General features: G+C 40.9%; 1 long non-coding RNA gene across 1 annotated transcript in view; it reads left to right on the top strand.

Moving 5' to 3' along the window:
• Positions 1 to 24595, top strand: part of LOC309539111 — a 134328-nt gene that overhangs the window by 36094 nt on the left and 73639 nt on the right. The window contains exon 2 of the long non-coding RNA XR_014222696.1: positions 19174 to 19253. This is a non-coding gene — a long non-coding RNA (uncharacterized lncRNA). The remainder of the gene's footprint in view (positions 1 to 19173; positions 19254 to 24595) is intronic.

Genomic DNA, 24595 nt, shown 5'->3' with positions numbered 1-24595 from the left:
ATGGGACCATTTTTGTACCAACATTTTATTTGCATTACAAGCTATGAATAGTGAATGTGCTGATTGATTACCCAAATGCAAATTCCTACTCATAACTTTTTTTTACATAGTCTACATGTTTCAGAGGTGTGTGCCTCTGTATGTGCTCTATAAAGATTGACCAAAGAAAGTTGGGTATGGAAAATGATGCCTACAGTTTGGGAAGATGACCTTAAGATTTGATTTGGGAATGACTCACTTAAACCTTTGAGTTTCTCCAAACGCAGTTTACTAGGTTTAGGTTGAATGGTATTTTATTTATTGTTTATTTTAAAATTTGCCAACACTGTGATCAAGTGGGCATTTAACAGCTTCACCATGAACCTAGATTGCACCTCTTCAAGTGCAGGTAGTTTGTACGGTTAGTGATCTGTTTATCCCCAGCATACTGTTTAAGTGACTGCCCACTTGGAAAGTGAAGGATAAACTACATTGGTAGAATATAAATCAGTCCTTTGGATATGATCTAATATGTATCAGTTTCACTAAAAAGGCACCAAGCAATCAGAAGCATTTACTGTTTGCATGTTGTGAGTTAATTATAATTAAATGTGATTTCATTTTGTTTTTCCTATATATGGTGTCCGAATTTTGACAGGCTAAGTATATCTTGTGAATATTTCTCAGCCAGTGACAGACAAGCAATGTACAACACAGTGATCTGGAGGGGTGTTTGTGTCAAAGTTTTTTGCCCCTCATGAATGTGACCCAGAACAGGAATAAACTGTTACAGTCTAAGAGTACCAGCAGGGAGTCACAGTAAGTGTTGTTCATTCTCTTGCCAAATTTTCTACCACAAAGAATCCGTACTTAACATATCAGTTCAGCTGAGACACAGCCCTGTGCCACACAAATTACTACAGCTGGTGCTGTTTTGCTTCTAATTTCAAAGCATCCAGCTCTCCTAAATATTAAATAAATTAAATATTTCAACAAACCATACCATTCTTCAGGAGCTTCTGGGGCAAAAATTCCACGTAGATGCTTCTAGAAGTGCATCTAGCTCATCCACCTCCACCTTGAAATTATGGAGGCTGCTAAATGATTCAACAATTAAGAAATATTTTTGGCTTTCCATAGAAAGATTTGTATCCAATGGTGTCTTTCATGTGGACAGAAGGCTCTTCAGTTCAGAGGAGGTTTCTATTAGTAGAAATGAGGGGAAGCAAATGTTGCTTCAGAGGGTTGGGAGGTGGCGTGAAGAGAGAGGAAATGAGCAAAAATGGCCTTCCTCCCTGTTCTGCTGACAGAAGCTTCCACTGGATCAAAAGCCCTTCCATCTGTGCAAGGGACACCACTGAATACAATCCTAAACGTGGTGTGTGTGTGTGTGTGTCTATTTATTTACTAGAAAATTCCATAGTATTTGGGTGAAAGCAAACTGCCATTTTGTAATGATCTCAGGCAGGCAAGCAAGCTCCAATAAGAAATTAATGAGTCTCTGGCAGTTTTATGTATGTTTATTTACAATTTAAATTCAGAGAGAAGCTCCGAGCCTGCCACCATTAGCTACAAGTTGGTCACTCAGAGTCTCCGCCCCTGTCACAGCACGAAGGGCACCAAAGCCCAATTCTTCCTTTCTTACACTTCTATTGTATTTTAACCCTTTCAGCCCTTCTAGTTCGGGGAGAAGGTGGTTGAACTCCCCCCGCCCCGCTATCAAAAGAAGAGCCTCTAAATGCTGCCTTTCTCCTGGTTACATAGCAACACCCTCAATGCCATCTATATCCTCCCTTCCCTCTGTCTGCGAGCTTTCTGTGTCTGCGAACTCCTGATGAAGGTGGGCTGGGGTAACCCACTCCTCCTTGTCTCCAGAGTCAGACTCTGCCTGCCTCTGTACTGGCTCTGTACTTCATCTCCAGAGTCTGGCTCTTTGCAGGTGTTTAATTCAGCCACGTCCCTGACACATTTTAAGTAGTGCAGAAATATTACATGGGTAAGTAAAGAGGCAAGAACCTGAATAGTTCTTGCGTCAGTTGGGTGATTGTTTCACACTGTTGTACACTAATCGTATGTGAACCACATTTCACAGTAGTAATACAGTAATTAAGTATAAATTCAAATCATTATTGGTTCCATTTAAATCATTTTTATATCATCATCATCGTCAATCTTTATTACGGTCCAGAGACCCAACAAAACATTACAAATTAATACAGAGTTCATTTTTATATAATTCTTTCTAATAGCAAACTTAAGTGATTGAGTGCTCATCAGTTTAGAAACAAAATGGGGCCACCCAAAAACAAATTAGCACTTTGTACATACATGGAGGACTCATCAGACATGCACAAGTCCTCTAGCATAATATAATACAGTGGAGGAAAGGCCTTGGGAGTCTTTCTTCTTTCCTTCTCCTGACCTCTCCCTCCTCCAGAGAGTTCTGGGAAGTTCTACAAAGCTCCTGCTCTAAATTGGCCAGAGCTCTGAACAGGACCACATCTGGAGATAATGTTCCACTGCAATGTTTAATTACAGGTTCCATTTGTTGCCTTATACTACTTCCCTTAAAACACTGTATAAAATAGAGCTTAATTTGCAGGCAAACTCTTCCAGAATATTCATTAAAAACTTGTTGGATAGTGGCCATAGTAGCTAAGATTTCGAAATGGTAGAGATGCAGGTTTGTAAATCCCATTATCAACATTTTAAAAATTGCTAATTGTTTTTGCTGTGGGAGTTTACCTATGCTTGGGTTTCATTACTTCAGCTTCACTGGGTGACACACATGTAAAAACACCCTGCTCACATTAAATCTTTCAGTGTCCCAGTTTCTGTACGAAATAGGTCCAACTAATGGTAATGCACTCTCTATTTCTCATGAGCACAGCCCACTAACCCCTAGTAAATATACCAACTGATTATCATTTCATTAATTGTTTTTTGTGAGATCGATCTAAGATAATAAATGTCAAATTACTGCAAAAATTCAAACATGACATATTACTTTCTGACACAATTAAGGTAAATATTTCCTTTTCAAAAGACACTGTTATTTTCAATACATTGTACTGGTAAGGGCACTTGTTTAATCAAGGGGTTATTTTTTTTAAAAAAAAAACACTGAATGGTTTTGGAAATGTATCACAGATGTTCAACTGAGTTAGCTTTGCAGCACTATGTTGAAGGTCACAAGGTTAAGACCTTTGGCATCATCTAATATAGCTGGTGCCCCAGTATTGAAATGAAGTCATCTGCTTCTAATGATTTTGGTTTAGTTTTGTCAAGACAGAAACCAGCATGCCTTCCTATATTGTGAGCATAATTTACTGAAAAGGACAACGGTAACATTCACTTCTCACTGAACTATATTGGATGGAAATGAAATCTTAGAGAATGAGACTGAAGCTCCCACACACATTGAACTGAACTGAAAATATGGGGGAAACTAGAGTAGTAGATGAAGCAGATAAACCTGAAAGCACACAGTGCTGCTTGTCTTAAGCTTTTTGCTGGTAGATATTCCCCCCAAATGTTCTAACACACTACCGTTGTATCAAGCTGCATGCTTGATATCCTTGCCTTATGACTAATGTAGAGAAGTGTTGCACCCTTGCTGGTTATTTTTTAAAAACAGCTTTTAGCTTTTGCTCAGATGCTATGGAGGTAGGCCTATTTCAAAAGGTCAAGCTTTGAGGGGGGAGGGAGCTAATTTAGCGGAGAGAATTTTGCTTTCAATCTCAATTCAAAGTGCTGGTTATGACCTTTAAAGCCCTGTGTCGTTTGAGTCCAGAATATTTTAAGGACTGTACTTTCCAATACTAACCTGCCTCTGTGTTGAAACTGTCAGCTGTTTTGGTGCCTGCTGTCATCAGAGGTGCAATTAGCAGTGACTCAAGACAACTACAGTGGTGCCTCGCAAGACGAAAAGAATCCGTTCCGCGAGTCTCTTTGTCTTGCGTTTTTTTTGTCTTGCGAAGCAAGCCCATTAGCGGCTTAGCGGATTAGGGCTATTAGCGGCTTAGCGGGCTTAGCGGATCAACTGATTAGCGGCTTAGCGGATCAGCTGATAAGCGGCTTGGCGGATCAGCTGATAAGCGGCTTAGCGGCTTGGGAAAAAGGGGGGGAGGGAAAAAACCCCGCAGGAACTCGCAAGACATTTTCGTCTTGCGAAGCAAGCCCATAGGAAATTCGTTTTGCGAAGCACCTCCAAAACGGAAAACCCTTTTGTCTAGCGGGTTTTCCGTCTTGCGAGGCATTCGTCTTGCGGGGCACCACTGTACTCTCAGACTGTGGAACTTCCTTCCCCTAGAGGCTCATATGTCTTCCACATTGCAGACTTTGCACTCCACTGTGCAGACAGCATTATTTTGCTGAGCCCTTACCCTGAGTGATTTTTTCTGCTTAGCTCTTTATTATTGGTTTTGCCACTGTATTACGGTCTTCCTCAACTTGATGTCCCTCAGAACTCACACGACAACTCCCACGTGCCCCAGCCAGCATGGCAGTTTGGAGGACACCAGGTTGAGAAAGACTGCTGCATTAGAGTTATTGACAACTTGCCCCTTCATATGTTTTAGAACATTTTTTGTGATGTTTTATTGTGGTTTCATGTCTGTAAGCTACTTTGAAGGCCTCCTTCTGGCAGCAAAGTAAAATAAATAAAAATGCTAAACGAATAAATAAGTTGAATTGTATGAGCCTGCACTTCCCTTTTGTTTTTCAGACTGGATGATGATGTTTTACTATTACCGTATTTTTCGCTCTATAAGATGCACCAGACCACAAGACGCACCTAGTTTTTGGAGGAGGAAAACAAGAAAAAAAATATTCTGAATCTCAGAAGCCAGAACAGCAAGAGGGATCTCTGCGCAGTGAGAGCAGCAATCCCTCTTGCTGTTCTGGCTTATGTGATAGCTGCGCAGCCTGCATTTACTCCATAAGATGCACACACATTTCCCCTTACTTTTTAGGAGGGAAAAAGTGAGTCTTATAGAGCAAAAAATATGGTAAATTAATTTATCTCAGTGGCACAGTTCAGTTTAGACCATTAGAATTATATGTATTTGAACTAATTCAGAAGGTAAACACCCACATTTCATTTATTAGACATGGCATATATATTAGGGTTGTGCACCAGATTCAGAGAGGGATGCATTTGACGGTATATTCAAGTTGGGTGTTGTCCAGCCCACACCTGGATTAGGTGTGGGGGCATAATATAGACCCTAATATAGGCAATTTAATCAATAGTTATTTTGTTGTGTAAGCTAAAAATGCATGGATATGGTAGGTATGCTTCCGTTTCATTCTCTGCTTCATGATTTTTTAAGAAGGAAGAGCCATATACAAATTTTTACCATGAATAGACAAATCTAAAGATGCACATAGCTGTTTTTCAGAGGAAGATTTGATATAAAATTATAAGCAATTGGCAGCATTATTCCAACAAGCTTCCTAAACAAAGGACATAATCCCAAATGAATGCTTTTAAAAGGGGTCCTTTGCCGTTTTATTTGCAGAAAATAATACAGTTATGTGTGTGTTTGCTGAGAGGTCTTCACAGATTACTTAAGTATCTTTATAAATTCTGGTTATTCATGTACTACAAACACTGGGTTTAATATATTATCCTTAATATAGTATCTTTTTCTTTCTTTCTTAAAAAAACACACATTTTAATTACATATTTAAGTAGGAACAACACCAAGGAGAGCAACAGCAAAAACAATGAAAGGGAAATGTAGAAGGCATGAAGAAGCAAACATTGTCTTAGTCATGTATGGTATAGGACGATAGGAATAAACAGAATAATTCAGTTACATAAGGAAGACATCAGGGTTAATGTTAGAAAAATAATAGGCATCAAAATTATATATGACAGTCAAATAAATGCCAAATTTGTCAAGCTTGTGATAATGGTTGTCTGGATGTTATCATTATTCAATTTGCAAGTGATAAGATAATGGCTTGGATCCAAAGAACCATGTGGGAAAGGAGAACTGTATTAGTGCTGCTTTTTTGTGAACTCTTGCACAAGTGCTAGTAGAATATCTGCAGGTGGGTTGGGAGATCCGGCGAAAAGGGACGAGAGAGGAGACTGCCAGGCTGCACCGTGGTTAAATCTTCCTTTTTTAAAAAAAAGATATTTATTGAAATTTCAAAAATTATATAAAAAAACAAAACACAGTAATACAGATAGAACACAAACAAAAACAAGTATAATTTCAATCCCTTATTTTCTTATAACTTACTTCCCTGACCTCCTCATACCTCCCCTTTCTGTATCCCAATTTCAAATTATTAATCCAGCAAGTCCTCTCCCTTAATTTCATTTAGTTTTTAACCTTTCTTTTCTTTTAACTTAGTCATTACAGCTGTAAACCACTTAATTTCTAAACCAACATCATTCTAACATTCATTAATTTTGCAATGTTTCTTAAGATAGTTCTTAAATTTCTTCCAATCTTCTTCCGCCGTCTCTTTTCCCTGGTCTCGGATTCTGCCAGTCATTTCTGCCAGTCCCATATAGTCTATCACCTTCATCTGCCATTCTTCCAAGCACGGTTAAATCTTCCATGGCCACGCCTCTTGATGGCAATGATTGGCCAGCAGAGCCATTCTTGGCATGGCTCTGCCCAGTGCCGGTGACACAGCTGGGGTTGGCACAAGTGGGCGTCATGCCCCGGCCCCTAAGCCGGATCACAGCAGGGACCCGGATGCCTGGCTGCAACACTGCCCGCTGACAAAGGTGAGCAGGCTTGCGTGCCAAGGCCCTTGACTCGCAGTTCCCTAGAGATTAATAAACAGACGGACACGAGTATTTAGGTTTATGGGATCAAATAGGCTACAACTTTATGGGTTACAGATGTGAGCTGTTTGGCTTAGGCATTGGGTGAAGCCAGGCTATTATCTCGACTGCCGCCATCTGCAGGGAGTCCAACTAAGGGTAAACCACCACTAGGGGAGCCCTATAACTTACATCAAATAGGGGCACCCCGAGGAGTCCCCATTGGGGTCGTGGCATGGCCCAATCCCACGTCTGGGCATTGGACAGGATCCACACCCAATTGCTTTACCCAACTGCCACTTGAGCCCAAACGGCTCACCACCAACACCCTCACACCTGCAACCAATCCCTGATGCCCTCTGTAATACCATTCAACCGGATATCATGCCAGCATTGGAAAGGTGTACCCTGTTGCTACAGAACAAGACCTCCTGGTCAAAGGTGATGGCATATCACTATCTGTTAATAGCTACCAGGTCAGGGCAAGCACACCAGCAACGCCTTTCCAACAGCTGAGACCAAATTAGGGTTAAGTCTGGGTATGGAGCAGCAAGTTTATCAAAGTCCTTTTTAATGTTCTAGACACTTTCTATAAAAATCCACTGATATATTTTCCAAACAGTGGTATCACAATGAATATCCATGACTGGGAATGAGCAGAAGTTAATGTGTCAAGCACACAGACCAATCGGACGTGAATGACCCCCTTGTGATAAAAGTCTTGCCCAAGGATAGATGAGAGGGGCACCAACCATATCTCCCTGGGGAGAACATTCCACAAACAGAGGGAGGGGGGCATGATTTAAAAAGCCGGTTTTCATGTTGTCACAAAAGGGCTTCAGATGATGACTGCAGGGTCCAAGTTGATTTATGTGGGGAGAGGTGGTTCCTGAGGTGCTGGGGTTCTGAGCTGTATAAGGCTTTATAGGTCAAAAACAGCACTTTGAATTGAGCCTGGGAACTAACTGATAGCCAGTGCAGTTGTGCCAGACTCAGCAATACATGCACAGGTATATGGCTAATATAATACTTTTTGAAGCAAAGAAGAACATACAGCTGCTCACCTGTTTGCTTTTTAACTAGAATCATTAAAACAAATTGCTGATGTATCCCATTCTCATTATTGTTGTACTTTTGGCTGCAAGCAGGAAGTCCATGAAATCTTGCTTGAAAGCCTCATGAGATTTCATGCCCAATTTACCAGTCTTAAGGGCTTTGGAAAGTTTGGATATGGTTCAGATAAGCATCTGCAATTCTATGTGCTTGTTAACTCTGAAAGAACCTGTGTGGTTAGTCTTATGTTGTTGCACAGACTGTGCCTTGTGTGTCTTCCTATTCACTGTGGAATTCTGTCTAACAATTTAGAGCACAGTTGGGAAAGAAGACCTATTGACAAATGTATTCACTAACGTTGGGTGTTTTTCTTAATAAAAGTTAAATAACAAAGTCAGTTTTTCAGCAGATGTTTAACCTACAATAGAGTAGCTTTGATATTCTACATTTGAATGTTTCCTGGCCATTTCTTATTTCCAAAAGGCACTGAAAGTCAAGGACTCATGTAGAGATGTCAGCAAGGATTCTTCTACATTTAAATGTCTGTGAAGCTATCCTACTATTGACTTAACAGGAACCAACTGTGTTTTTTGTAAATGAACTCTGGAATAAATTGTAAATAATGCCAGACATCATACTGATTTCTGAGAAGAGGACCTCTAAGATCTTTGTTCTCCTGCAGCTCTAGGTTGATGGGAGACCATGAGTATTATGGTCATGCTAGGAACAATGTCCCTATTCTCACTTACAGAAATTTTATTGTTCTTTCTTTCCATTGTTCCATAATGCCCAACAGATCATGCAACTGCTGCTTTGCCCAGCACACGCACAAGCAGCCTTGTACATGGCGTTGCTTGAGAATTCTAATAAATAAAAATTAAAAAATCAGTGCAGTTTTGAAATCGGTGGTTAAAATCTTGATTCACATCCAGTTGTATCCAAACATAGACAAAAACCTGTTCCTTTACATCGGGAACCAGACAGCAGACAATTTCTCTCTCTCCTCTCTCTCTCTCTCTCTCTCTCTCTCTCTGTGTGTGTGTGTGTGTGTATTGTTAGGAGGGGTTTTGGGAGAATGGGGGAGGAAGTTGGCTGAATGTGAGATTCTTCTAACCCCTGGATCCAGCAAGTGCTCGACTATAAGCCAAGCTAGTTTACGGTGTTGAGGTGTTGAGGCCTGGGTGAAGGGTCATTAAGGAAAACAAAGGAAATGGGCTCTGTGAGATGGCAAATGGGTATGGCCCAGCACACCATTAGTTAGAAGAATGAAGCCAGAGTTTATAGCTGAGTTGCAGTGATGTGACCTAGAAGTAAAGCAACAAGCAGGAGAGAGTCAGAGTAACATTTGAGATGCTTTAATCTAAGTTTGATTTCTGCTTTAATTGAAGTCTGCGGCTATGGAAGAAACAAGACCCCTTTGGGGTGTTAATGCTGTGAACCCCTCCATCATAGGCTCAGGCTGTATATTTGGGTAAATAAACCATTATTATCATAAAGACACCACAGTCTCGGCTGTGTCTCATTTCCGGAAGGAAACCTGAACCCTGGGTAAATGCCTGGAACCCCTGGAATTTTGCACCTCTCAGATAGTGGGCTGACATGCAACACTTTCAAAGGTTGCTTCTCTATTGCATTAAGCTTGCAAACTGTTAGAATCATAGAATCATAGAGTTGGAAGAGACCACAAGGGCCATCGAGTCCAACCCCCTGCCAAGCAGGAAACACCATCAGAGCACTCCTGACATATGGTTGTCAAGCCTCTGCTTAAAGACCTCCAAAGAAGGAGACTCCACCACACTCCTTGGCAGCAAATTCCACTGTTGAACAGCTCTTACTGTCAGGACGTTCTTCCTAATGTTTAGGTGGAATCTTCTTTCTTGTAGTTTGGATCCATTGCTCCGTGTCCGCTTCTCTGGAGCAGCAGAAAACAACCTTTCTCCCTCCTCTATATGACATCCTTTTATATATTTGAACATGGCTATCATATCACCCCTTAACCTCCTCTTCTCCAGGCTAAACATGCCCAGCTCCCTTAGCCGTTCCTCATAAGGCATCATTTCCAGGTCTTGGGATAGCCCATAGCTGAGACTGTGGCTGGTGCAAGATATTGTTCTACCCGAGGTAGACAAGATGATGCCTGTCTCACCACTCCACAGACGTAATGGCAGTTGAATCTTACTTCAGTGCTGCTGACAGGGCAGCCCCCTCCACTGCCTTTCAGGGCACCAGGCTAGCATAGGAGTTGCAGGACAGGGTGTGTGGGATGTACAGCTCTGCCCCCCCCCAACAACTTACCATCACTCCCTGAGGTGTTTTTCCCCTACTTAATGTACGACTGGCCCTTGTTGGGACAGAGATTGCTTTATGTGTTTCAAATATTTCGTAGCCATCCTTTATCCCTTACTCCAGGGTGGAGTAAACAAAAAGCAGGCTAGATTAAAAAGCACCTAAATGGCTGGACAAATAAGAACATGCAGCGGAAAGAGTGTGATAGTAGCACCCTATCTCCTTGGGAAGGGTGTTCCAGAGTTGGGGTTCCACCACATAAAAGGTTATTGTAGCCAGCCTATTGCCAAGTGCTGGTGTGGTTCGTTGGTGGCTTACTGCCCAAGGGGACTGCTGGGGAAGAAGGCGGGGAGCCCCAAAGCAGGTGGAGCCAGAGCCAATGACAAGGAAAGCAATCCAATTTTAGCATTTTCTCCTTCTCCCTGCTGAGTTCTACAAGGACAACACTGAGACTAAGAAGGAGGAAACTCCCAGCCACCACACTCCATAGACTGGCTGTAAGAAGGCAGGCCGGCAGGGGAAGGCTGAGGCTTGTGAGGCAATGCCCCATTCATCCTAATGGAGCAGCCGCCATTTGCATGGATACTGGGAAACCCAGTGGTTTCTAGCAGTCAGGCTCTCAGAGCAGGGTGCATTGCTATTACCCATAGCTACTACATATATGGTTCATGTACCCAATGCTTAGGTACAGCTCAATGAGTGTATGAGTCCCCTGGCATGAACACTGCAGCTAGTAAATCAGGTTTACTTTCCTGCAGGGGAGAGAAGCAGCGGAATAAGCAGCAGCAGCATGATCAGTGCAGTCTTGAGGAGTCTACTTGTTCCCCATACTCTGGGCTTAATTAGGAGACTCCATTCCCAATGGCATGACCTAATGGCGGCAAACAGAGTATAGTTAACACATGGGGCAAGTCTGTGATGTGGCCTTCTGGAATGAAAGATTGCAATCTGCTAGTGGTGGCGGAGGAGATGAGGGGCACAGCAGAAAGGAGGCCTTTAGTCCATGGAGACTAAAGTGGCAGACACAGGAAAGAGCTTTGTTTCCTTCACAGAAGTTTAGGAAGAGCTGGGGTGAATTTGATTTCAAAGCCCAACAGTGCGGCTGTGGCATTTGTTTCCAATTCAGCAGGAATGAGTGTATGGTTTGAACAATTCTTTCGAGGTTCCTGGTGGGGGGAAGCATAACTCATCTCAGCTGGCTGTGTTAGGAGATCAAATGACAGAAAAATTTTCACTCAAAGCCCAGGGTATCCTTCTGGCAACCAGAGCTCTTGTACATCTTCATAGATCGGTTATCCTGTGCTGCGTGGACCCAGGTCTCCATGCTGGATGGAAACTGCTCGCCTCCAAAACAATTTTACTGTTGCCAGATGTTGGCTCCCTGCCTGCTTTTACATAATTCAGCACTTTTCTTTACTCAAGATGTTACAATTTAAAGAGGCTCTAGAAGTTTTATTTTAAATGGTTTGGCAATGCATATTTCTTATTCATTTCTTCCCAGCTCAGACAGGATCTTCCTCCACCCCATGTTGTGGATTTTCTGCTCATAGTGTAGGTTACTTCTAATAAGCCGGAAGAACAAAACCCTCTCAACACAGTCATATTTTTGTTTTAAAGGAAAAACTCATGGCAAGGTGGTGCATTCTCCTTCCTGTTGATTCCTCACACCCAAACGTAATATGATTTTCGTGCTTCTCACAATACCTGCGGCAGAGGATTTATTTTTCTATACGTTTTTGTTTCTCGCTCCTACTTGCTTACACTATGTTCATACTGCACATGTAATAGCCTAAATTACTGTGGATTTGTGATACTTCTCTCTGGGATTGGTATAACAAACAGCTGAAAATTGGTGCAAAGCTCTGAAACGGGTGGCAGGATGCATCTCATTTAAACAGTAACTTGCTGTGCCGCAAGGGGCAGTGAGCATATACAACTGAGATCAGTTTGTGCAGCAAGGAGTTCTTTGTAATATGTGTGGTGTAGACCTACTTCCATTTACTAAATGATTAATAACTGTTAGCTATTTAAAAAACCCATCTTGGCCAAATTTAAAATATGTAAATGGAAGGACAGATCGTGAAGCTGAGGCTCCAATACTTTGGCCACCTCATGAAAAGAGAAGACTCCCTGGAAAAGACCCTGATGTTGGGAAAGATTGAGGGCACAAGGAGAAGGGGACGGCAGAGGACGAGATGGTTGGAGAGTGTTCCCGAAGCTACCAGCATGAGTTTGACCAAACTGCGGGAGGCAGTGGAAGACAGGAGTGCCTGGCGTGCTCTAGTCCATGGGGTCACGAAGAGTTGGACACGACTAAACGACTAAACAACAACACAATTCACTCTTTCTGCCCCTTCAGTTTTTCTGCAAGCAGCATTGCAATATTTATGAAGAAGGGTTATAGACCTGAGTTACAGCACTTGCTTTACTCTTCAAAGGCAGATTCCATGCTCAGTCCATGGCATCTCCGGGTTGACTCAGGAAAGACTCCTTCCTGAAACCTTGGAGAACTACTGCCAGTCCGTGTCAACAGTAGAGGATGAGATGGATCCCTGGTCTGAATCAGTGTAGAGCAGCTTGTTATGTTACTATGATCCCAAGAGCTGTGGCAATGCAGATTTTGCTGTTAGCATTCTGGAGGCCAGCCTAAAGCCACACCCTGCATTTAAAGCACATCCAGTGCACATTTAAAGCACATGACTTTCCTCAAAGAACCCTGGGAGCTGCTGTTTGTTAAGGAGGCTGGGAATTGTAGCTCTGTGAGGGGGGGGGGGACTGCCAGGCCAGACCCTATAAATATCTAATCAAGTAATGTTAACAGTGAGCAGGTAAATAAACTTCATTTTAGGCATTGATATTCTGCCTCATGATTATTCTGAAAATACTGGCCTCTTCACATTGTGTTGCTGCCTGGCCTATAACATCAAATATAGTAACTGACGAGTGCCATGAGAGAAGACAGATTCTGTTCAAGGGTTGGTGGTTGTGTACAAAGAATTGAAATCTGAACTAAACTCTACGTAATACTCTAAATTAGTTCAGTCTGGCTTAGGCTGCAATGCTAACCACACTTACCTGGGAATTCAATCTGACTTACTTCTGAATAGATTTGGTTTGGATTGTCCAGTTAGCTGGAGTACACTTTGGCCCATAGGATGAAATATAATTATATTACTTTGCAGAGCATGTTGCTATCCATGTTATCTCTTTGACAATTTTTTTATATCGTGGACTAAGTATATATCTATTTCCTACATATTCACTTTTGTTTCTAGGGTCTAAGGGTGGATAATGGCATTGCATTAAACACAAAAACGACTCACAGCCCAATCCACATGCTATCCAAGGTTTGGCAGCAGGAGAGAAAGATGATTTTAAAGTCCAATTGAATCATTCGGAAGTGGTCCATTTAATTTGCAGTTGCTTCCCAGATCAAACATTCTGCACCCTCTGGGAATAAATGCAAAATCTTAAAGTGCAAAAGTATGTAGTAAAATCATTGCAGATTAATTTTATCTTTTCCACACTGACGTAAGTGGCAAGAGTCCTACAAGAAGAGCAAGTATTTTTTCTCAGAACAATTCCCATTCGCATCACCATAAATTATCTCCCACTCAGTAGCAGCCATGTAAATGTGTGGGATGCACTTAGCTATCCATCTGTCTCTGAATTCCTATGTGATAGCTACTGCTTAAGATGAAATGGGTTAGGGCACCCTTCACCAGCCCAGTGCCCTTCCACAACATCTGGAAGGCATGGGACTAGCAAATACTGAGTTAGGGCACGCATCTTAGGACATAACCTTGGCCCTGAGTACTGCTAGAAGCTTATCTGACTTTCATTGTCTTTTTCTCAGCACGGCTCCCTCAGCTGGATTCTGTCCCTCCTCCAAATAATATTTCTGAGACTGCAGCTAGAACTATTGTGCTGTTGCAGAACTAGGTATTTGAACTAGATAATTGTGGGAGGCAGCCCAGGACATCCATTGGGCTCACGTTAGTAAAAGTAGGATGAGTTGCTGTCTTTTCCCCCACCCACAAAAATGTATGGAGATATCTATGCCACAAGGCATTACATATGTTAGAAGAGTGATATGTGCAGTCTCCACAGGAAAAAATAACAGACTACATTGCATGGCAGAGGGCGCATTCTTTAATTTGTATACAAGTACAAGATTGTTTACTGAGTGACAGGGGAAGAATGTTGCCTATAAATGTTGCCTAATATGCAATTCCCATTTAAGTGAATGAGATCAGAGCTGGTCTTGGAGAAAATAAACTGGATTAGTCAGTGCCCATTTGAATGAGGGTCATACATGTGTTTATACCTTTGTGACCTATGTGATCATCAGTAGTAGTTGTGGGAGCCCACTCCACAATATTTTTCTAGGATTGTCCCTCTGTAAATCAGGAGGAGTAAAACTTGAATTGCAAGCTGATAGCAAAATTGTATTTCCAAAACATAATTCTTTATTTCCTTGCTCAGCACATCCTTAAGGTTGTGATAAATTTGGAGATGTGCCGAATAAATCATTACTATAGTTAAACTCATGATGCTGTCTACTTGTTTGGAAAGATCTGGAAATTACAATTTAAATCAGATTTTAGTTACTTTTGAGAGGAGAGAGAAGAACTTGGGTACTAGAGGGCCAGCAAGTTTAGCAATAAGATAATTTGATGACTGTCCAAATCAGCCACAAGTTGAGTCCATTTAAATGAGCAAAAAACCTGTATGTGAAGCCACTGTTACCAAGATTTCAACATAGAGTTCCACTATGTCAGGGAACTGCCATCAGTGCCGGAGGGAGAGAGCAAAAGCCAGAGGGATTCCAGAGAGCGTCCAGGGATCGGGAGAAGCAGCCCATCTTCTGGGGAAGAGAATCAGCGTAGCACCAGTGGAGAAGGGGGGCAGATGGGGGAAGCGGCGAGGCAGTCCCATGACTCCTTGCCTGGGACCAGCAGGGAGAGTAGGGGTCCTCCATTGCCCACACCCTCCTTGCGCAGAAGGCTTTCGCGCAGAGAGAGTAGGAGGAGACTAGGCGTTAAAGAGCTTCTTTGCTGGAAGAAGTTTAAGAAACTCCCACTGACGGATTTTGCCAGCGATTGAGTCAGCCACGGGTGAGTGGCTGTCTGGACAGAAAAGGTTCACTTTGGCAACACAGCCAGGTGTTTGCACCCAGCCGGGGAGATAGGCACCTGCTTACACACGAGCAACCCCTAGAACCATTACACACTATTACAGTCATTGTACAAAACTTTCCATTATTCTTTTAATGTTCATAAAAAGATGCACTGGGAGCAAAAATGCAGTACAGTAGGAACCCCAGATGATCCTCTTCATATTATAATGTGCTTTTGCTCCCAAAGGATACTGTTGTCTTATGTCCTCTTTTCTTTTAACCATGATTAAGACAAGAATAAAAAGTTTTGTGGGTAGAGGTTTGTAGAGGCTGTCAAAAAGCACCAATCCATGTTGGCTCCATGTAGTGGGCATAAAACTTTGAAAAGCTCTCAATTGATTGCTTATAGTTTGCAGTGTCCTTGCACCAATATTGTATGTTTCCAGTGGTGTCAGCAACCACACTGGCATGCTGACAATGCACGCACATGGGTGTCACATGGCTTAAGAAGCTTTTAGGTTTTAACCCATCACATGAAACGCTGACATGAGTGAGTGCCTTTTGGCAGCCTTCAAACTGGGAACTGGTGGTGGTGGGGAAATAATGTTAAAATCGTCCCCAAACTCCATCTATTATGTTATATCATGGTGTGCATTTTCTGGAGCTAAACCGAACACTGTATTTAAGATGTTTTTATTCATTGCCTGAGAATTGTTTGGGTCTCTAGGTTTGTCTGGAAGCAGAATATATGTATTAGTGATCAGCCTGCCTATTATGGAGGAAAATGAGTGGGAAAATCAGTGCAGCAGGGGCAATATATTGAGAAACATAGAATGATTTGAAGAACAAAAATTGAGTTAGCAGATTCATTTTCTGGCAGCCCAAGTGATGTCTTTGTCCATGGACTACTGGATCAGCCAAAAATCTCTGTCTGTCTGTCTGTCTCACATTTGCTGCAGAAGTAATTTTTCTACAACTAGTGCACAATTTAAAATCCCCCGGTGGTCCTTATTTTATGTAAAGAACAAACATTGACACATTGTGTGGTCTACACATGCTGAGATGAAATTTAAACATGAATTACAAGCTTTTTATTTTAAAAAAACCACTGGTTGGGGGTCTTATATTAGTCATTATATTGAATTAATGCTTTTCTTTGTAATTTATTGCTAAGAAGGCAATATTGTCATAATGTAACATCTGAAAAACAAACACCAACATTTCAAGAAGGATTAAAGACAATAGCAACATAGCAACTGTGTCTGTTTGTTTGATGCTTAATCCTTGAATCTGGGTAATGCTAGGGATTTTTTCAGGAACTGTTGGTTCACATCATTAAAGATGCTTTTAGCTTTATTAAGACATTTGTTAAAGATGTTTTTGCTTAAGGACTTTAGTTGAGCGGCTGATAATCAATAGGATAATTGTATACTGAATTTTGTGATTGTTGCCACAAGTAAAGAGAAATTGGACATAGATCCAGGAGTTGAGGACACACCAGGCAGGCAATGGGCCATTCTAGGTCCCCACAGGATCTGCTCCATCTTGGCAGCTTTCATTTTCTTTGTTTCAATGATGTTGTGTTGAGATGCCAAGTCTTCTTAAGCTAACCATGCATGCCAACAATAAAATAATAGCTCTCTAGAGAAATGTAGTTTGAAAAGTTTATGTTTTTCACAACTAGATACCAGAGATGCTGCTGAATGCCACAGAAAGGCTTTTTCTGAGTTGTATTTATTTATTTATATAATTTATATCTCACCCTTTCTCCATTGACCTCAGGTGACGGTTACAAGAATAAATACAAACAATAATAAATTTAAATCAGTTAAAAACCATCCGTTAAATACATTTTAAGGTCCAGAAATATTATTCATCAAAAGCCTGATGATAATATACATGTTTTCAGTTTGCTAAAAGTAAGCAAAAAGTTGGTGCCAAGTGGATTTCTGAGGAGAATGCAGCCCATAACTGAGAAGGCCCACTGTTGAGTTAGTTCTCCTCAGGCTTTCCCCAGTGATAGCAACATTCAGGTTGTAAACTCATAGTAAAATAAAGACTCATACAATAATAATTCACAAGTGGCAGTACAGTACACATACAATCCCCCTCCCTGCCTTTATGGTGCCATCTCTGTGAAGGAAAAACATATCTATTGACCCTCAGAAACGAATCACAAGAAACCTTCCAAACCTTGTCCACTTCTATTTAATTATCACAGATGGTTTCCATCACTGAGTTACAGAAACTGAAAGGAAGATCTTCAGTAGTGTTTTATGGCTTCCTGGCTGTTATTTGCTAACTGTGGCTAAGGATTGTATAAAACAGGATATAGCACCAGCAGCAGCAGAAGAAAAAAAAACCCTCTCCCGAAAGAGACAGCATCATGAATAAGCAAACAAGCCATGTCAGCCATTATCCAGAGACTAAAGGAGTCAAAAGACTTCAAAGATTGCAGGAACCACATTGTGAGAAAAATAATGACCACACTATAAAAACAAATACAATATTCCGCTGCTTGCTTGCAAGATCCTGGCAGCCTTTCTTCAGCTGCAGAATCAAAATATTTCTACCACCCCTGAACTTCCCGGAGAAACCTCTGCTCCTTAACACCTACTGTGATCTGAGGTCATGAGGAGCCAATGTCAGCTCAGCATAAAGAAAGGTTCACATACTCAACTGAGACCCGCGTTCAAGAGAGGAAAAAATAGTTTTGAAGGCATTTTGCTGATTCCTTTCAACATCCTCCCTTATAATTCGGGTGACTTTAAAGCTATCCAATTTCAGTGTTAATTTCAACTGGCTGGAGAAGAGCACTTAGGATACACCTTCCTTCCCTTTAAGATGTCCAGATGGATTATTTGTCTTAGATTGAAAATTCAGACATTGGGAGGGCAGAGGCTGGCATCTGGCCACCCCTCCTGTGATTCAAACTGCATGTGATGCACTCATCTCTGCCCTATGCATTAATTCTATACATGAAGCTGCTGAAATCTAAAACTAAAATATAAAATGTCCATTTCTGAGTGATGCCAAATTTGCAACATGGCTAGCTTCTAATATTTATTGTTCTGATAAACTCCCCTAAATAATGGAGTATTGCAAAGTAATGATTCCTCCTCAACCTCATCACTATTCTTAGGGAACAATAACGGTAGAATTAGTAGCAAATTACTGCCCATCGCAAGATGCATAAATTATGATTGTGTGAAGAGGAAACATGACAGATGAATAGTAGCTAATCTGGAGAAATTCTGCTCATCTGTTTAATACATTTTAATCCTACCCTCTCTCTGAGAAGCTCAAGGCAGCCTACGTGGTTCCTTTCTCTTGCTCTTCCTTAGCATCCCAAGACAAATAAATGTGTTCTGTGGCTTGAATCTGAGGACTTCAACATAAGTACGGTATCCCTTTTCCTAATTCAACATGGCATGATATTGGCTCACTACTGACAGGGGAGTGGAGAAGAGAACAGCTAATTTATGCCTACCCTGTGCAAATTCCTGATGGGTTTATATGTTACAAATTCAATCAATCAATATCACTGTCATCACATACATTAGATTTATTATAAAGCCATTGGGTACTTTATAACTGAGAAGCAGGGAGTGATGAGAATAGAAATGGAATAGGTCAAGGTTTAAATTGGCCAATTGATTCTTTGCTTGGGGTTGGGGAAAATAGGACTTATTAAGGCAATTCCTTCTATGAGTCTAGTACAACTCTGAGGAATGCCAAAGAAAGCAAGATGTTGAAATCGAAGTCACCATATGTACATCATATTTTTCCATGGGTGATCCTGAATATAAATATACATTTTTTTAAAATGTCAACTACTGCTTTATGTGTTTATTTCTCTTTGGAATGGAATTCACTGGGTTAATTTTTATTAGCTGCTATAATTGATAGCAGTTAGGTGCTTACCTCTCGATCTCATTTATTTCAGGTTGCAGACACTATATTTCCAGAGTCTGATGATTTCATGCTGGAGCTGTTTCATCAGACAAGCCTGAGCTTGAACTAAAGGTACGTAGTATTTCCTTAAAACATAGATGTTAGTGTTATTTTTTACAGGTTGCTTAGCAAATTGCACATTTTTCATGGTCACTCAACAGTCTGGGGTGGCAGCAGGGGTAAGCAAAAGTGGGAATTTCAGACAATACTTTAAATACCTTTTTATTTCAGGCTGTTTTTATTTTTTGTGTGTGGTGCTTTGCATTGTTTTCACTGCTACTGTTTTAATGCTTTAATGCTGGATGTATTCTTGAGGTTCTGATTGAGAGTGTGTGTGTTTGGAAATATTGTAGTATTGATTTAATTTTCTTTTTTGATGTAAGCTTCCTTGGGAAGTTTTACCCTAAATAATAGCAAATTAATAAATATTCATTAAAATTTGTTGGTTCTAGTGGCGCAAGATTTGTGTGTGCCCTATTTTCTTTCTGTTACTGTCACTATTTTTAATTTTTATTATGGCTAGGGGTCTCAAAAACTGAAAGGAGCCCATGATTGTACATAAGAAATTGGGTACATAACTCCAAATATGGAATGAAGCAGTGGTTCAGCTGCCTAATACACTTGATTTAATCTTAAAAGTCACATTTACATAGCAATATGGCCTTACAAGACAGAAGCATTTTAGGGGAAGCAGCCCCCAAACTATTTTTATCCCTCAGAATATTGTGTTGTTTGGAAAGCTTCCCCACCAGCCTATTTGATTTTAGTGGTGGCTTTCACAATGGCTTAATGGCATGGTGGCTAAGCTAACAAAAGGTATTCTGTGCTCTTTTCAACTGTTTAATAATGTATGGTGTTTAGGGATATATTAATAATATTCTATAGTTCCATTTCTCTGTATACAATCAATGCACAGCCTTTGTCACTGGTGAACTCAATTATGAGAGCCTACCCCCCCCCCCAATCTGTAGTAATAGGAGTAAAATTGAACTGAAAAAAACCAAGTCAGCACATCTTTAACCAGGTGTTCAAGACTGTATTCTTTGAGACTGAGAATTAGATTATCTTTTGTGGGAAGAGCTGTTTATTGTACCCCACATAGAATTAGTGAAACATTTCTGCCTTCCATCTTTTTTTTGGGGGGGAATCCCCTTGAATATCCTGTTTGAAAAGGCATGGTAAGAAACAGTGGACATAAATAAACAATAAATACAGCATATCTCCCTATGCAAACAAATGAGATTTGTAATAACATAGCCATGGCAATAAAGAATGTTTACCTCAGTTTTATATAGCATAAGCTTATAACGTTTGGGACTTAGAGAATCCCAGATTCATTTCCTCTTACAGTTCCTTGCACCACAATAAAATTGTTCTCTTACAGCTGCCAACACATCTTCTGCCAATAGCCTTGGGTCTTTCTGAGAATCTCCTTGTTTATCCAAGAACAATTATTTTCATCACAGAGAGGCTACTTTGTATGTCATGTGCAAGGTTCTTAACAAAAATGGGGGCCACTATACAATCTTTATACAGAAAAGTGCTTTGCTCCCCAGTCAGCGTGAGAAAGAATCTACATGGGGTTGCCACCTAATCCATGAAAGGGAGAACAAAAATTCAAGGGTTTAACAAGGATGCTGAGCTTAAATGAACAAGCAAACAAATAAAACTTGGGTGTGATCCATAACCATTAAAAGTATTGGGAAATCTGCCATTTATTTCAACGAGACGTTGACTCCATTCCATTCTGAGAAGCAAAACCACCATTGTTGAGGCCAGTATTAAATAGGAATTGGGAGAAATTCATGTGTTTTTCATTTTAATGCAAACGAACCTAATTCACACCCAATATACAAACCAAAATGCAATCTGAGTTTTATGTTGCCGTTCCCCAACAAAAAATGCATACAACAATTTGTGCGTTCAGGAAAAATGCATGCAAAAATATGTATATTGGTGAAATTAATGAGCAGAATACATTGTATTAGTGAATATTGTTTGGGGAAAAATGGATTATGCGGCAAAACTGCATATAAGATGCATAAGAGAAGTATGCATGAAAATGCATACAAATGTTAATGCAGGTTATTGGTCTGTCCATTCATCTAGAGCAGACATGTTCAACCGGTCAACTGCGATCGACAGGTAGCTCCCCGGTGATCGTGGTCGATCATGGAATTTAAAGAACTGGGGAATTAATGTCTCCGTCGTCCCGCTCCCCTGTCTCTGTCCCTCTGTTGTGTCAAGTGGGCTGTGTTTGGCATTTTCTGTTGGTGATTGGGAATACGATGATTGGCTTTAGCGCTGCGTGCGGTTTTTAGCAGTGGAGTTTTAGGTGAGCGAATCATGTCATTCCCCCTTCAAAGAAGCTCAGTCAACTCTGGTCAATCCTCAATAACAATTGGTAGATCACTGCCAGTTTTTTTTTAATACTGGGAGTAGATTGCAGTCTCTTGGGACCTGATCTAGAGAATGGGCAACCCAACCTACAGTTAATTATAATGACAATTGTATTGTTAAAGGTGCAGTGGTTTTTCTTACATCCAGAACACAATGAACACCCAAATGGGGTGAAGGTTAAAGGTTTTATTAAATAGCCCAAAGAAAGCTACAAAGCATTGTCATGATCTTACACCCCTTCAGTCTTTAATTGCCGATAACCCAGTCAGCCATGTGCATGACTCCTGAAGATGGAGATGCAGCACTTTCTGCAGTCTAGCCTCTGCAGAGCTTCTCCCTAACAGAGGTATTCTCTGGGCTTGTATGCCCACACATAAATTCCCACCAAAGGGAAAGATTGGAATTGTTGTTGTTGTTTAGTCGTGTCCGACTCTTCGTGACCCCATGGACCAGAGCAAGCCAGGCACTCCTGTCTTCCACTGCCTCCCGCAGTTTGGTCAAACTCATGCTGGTAGCTTCAAGAACACTATCCAACCATCTCGATCTTTGTCGTCCCCTTCTCCTTGTTTACCAACATCAGGGTCTTTTCCAGGGAGTCTTCTCTTCTCATGAGGTGGCCAAAGTATTGGAGCCTCAGCTTCAGGATCTGTCCTTCCAGTGAGCACTCAGGGCTGATTTCCTTAAGGATGGATAGGTTTGATCTTCTTGCAATCCATGGGACTCTCAGGAGTCTCCTCCATCACCATAATTCGAAAGCATCAATTCTTCGGCGATCAGCCTTCTTTATGGTCCAGCTCTCACTTCCATACATCACTACTGGGAAAACCATAGCTTTAACTATACGGAGCTTTGTTGGCAAGGTGATGTCTCTGCTTTTTAGGATGCTGTCTAGGTTAAGATTGGGATTACATAAACCAAACCTGGTGCTTGAGTGACACAATGGCTGCTGCTCATCGTTAGTACTGTCAGCATACTGTCCCCTTGATTTTCTTCTTTCATATTAAATGAAAAAAATATTTGTCTCCTTTGTCTTTAGTATCTTTGTCACTTTCTTCTGAATCATTGTCTATTTGTCAACATGTTTCTTGAACTGAATGGGCTACAGTGTTTTTTTTTGAGACCTCACCACACTGTTATTTCCTGAGTCTCCTTTTTAATCTACCATGGGTTCGATCTCTTATGTATCAAAAGTTTTCCAGGCAGTTGCTCCAGTCTAGTTATAGCCTATGTGTAGATAATAGAGGATGTGAATATGCTGGGGTGACATATGAAGGCAGCTTAGCTCTGGTTGCCACTGCTTTTTAAGGGAAAGGCATGTTCCACTGTCAGATGCAATATCTCATTGAAACCAGTGATTAAAAGCAGTATATAAATGTTGCAAATAAATGAACAAATATAATTTTATTTTGATGTTCAGCCGTGCCACCAACATTCCCCACTCCTTAAGGAAATAAAGTTTATGTTTAAAATCCATCAGAAATGAAAAGCAAAAGAGGATTGTAGGATTTAATTTGGATTGACTTTGCCAGCACTTCTTTCTTTTGATAGACAATTCAGTTTCATGTGCTATCTTTCAGGTGTCTCACTATATGCCACAGGAAACCAGTCTTGCTCAGGATTTCCCCACCCATCTCTTTAAACTAAAAACAACTGCAATTCACTTTAATCTCTGAAGGCTATCCAAACATTGTGCTGGAAAATGGTCTAAACCAAAATAGCTGGCACAATGTGTGTTGACAAGCTTTAAAGGAATTCTGTCATATTCTATGGGGGGGGGGATATTGTTTCATCTAGCTAGAAATCTGCTAGATATAAATAGCTAAGCCATCAACATTCTCATGTTTTACGGTAATTAAAAAAAATGTTTTGGGAAGAAAATACAACACTGAATTTATGTGTAGAGTGTCCCAGAGAATGTTAGGAAGGCAGTAATGCCATTGTCATCAATGCAATTATTGGGTTCCATTGACTTCAGTGGGATTTAGGGCTTATCCACACTTATCCTTCCACTGCTCTTTCCAGGCATGGTCCACAGTTTAAAGCTCCATGTCCATGTACCCCCCCCTTTTGCTCCAGAGCTTTCCATCTGAAAACCCACTCTTTAGAGTTCAAGCAGAGCAAACATCAATATGCAGAAAACCCAAACTGATGTTTGCTCCGATTCAGTTTTAAAGAGCGAGTGTTCACAGAGCAAGCTTGAGGCAAAAAACCCAATGAAACAAAACACAGGCATGAAGTGTTAAAGTGCAGACCCCGCCTGCAAAGAGCGGGACAAAAGTTAAGTGTGGTTAAGCCCTTAGTTGTGCTTAACGTTCCCTGGATTGTGACTTAAACCCACTCCTATTGCCTCTGCTTGAAATAAGCAACTGGCAAGCGAACTATACAGAAGCAACTTTAACACAGCAACATTACTGGAAGGATTAAAGAAAGCTTGGTTGATTGCTGTTTGTAAGTCAAGACAGAAAGAAAAATTGTGGCCGACATATGGGCTGCATTTTCATAAGCAACAGGTGTGTTTCATTCTGTTGAAGGCAATTGCTGTATCTTTTTTGTTTTCTGGCAGTAACTTATGAAGGATAAGACAATCCCATTTTCTAGCTTTGAACTTCATTTTTGCTTGGCAGTCAAAGCTTCTATTCATTTCAGAGATAGTCTGCATTTGCATTACAACCTCTGTTTTTCTTGGAATGTGAGATCACTTCCTGGCAAAATGACTACATCTTTACTATCTGTGATTGCCTTGTGAATTCTTTTCTAGTGTCATTCACACCAAGATATATTTTGCCCTGAGCTTGTTACATAGGTGAGCTGCAGAGCATTATTAGATAAAACTAACATTTTTAAGCCCTTAAGATTTAGCCACATGTCATGCTACTGGATTAAGTGGTTTCTTAATGATGGCAGAAACCATTAAGGTTCTTATATTTACACTCACAGGAGGTGTTACCCATCAGCTTGCTTCAGGTGGAACTCAGTACATGTCTCAGGACTGCACATGTGAATTTGCTCTGAGC

The sequence above is a fragment of the Podarcis vaucheri genome, assembly GCF_965113315.1.
Source record: "Podarcis vaucheri genome assembly, chromosome: 8".
NCBI classification, from domain to species: Eukaryota; Metazoa; Chordata; class Lepidosauria; order Squamata; family Lacertidae; genus Podarcis; species Podarcis vaucheri.
This window is presented reverse-complemented; position numbering and strand designations above follow the sequence as displayed.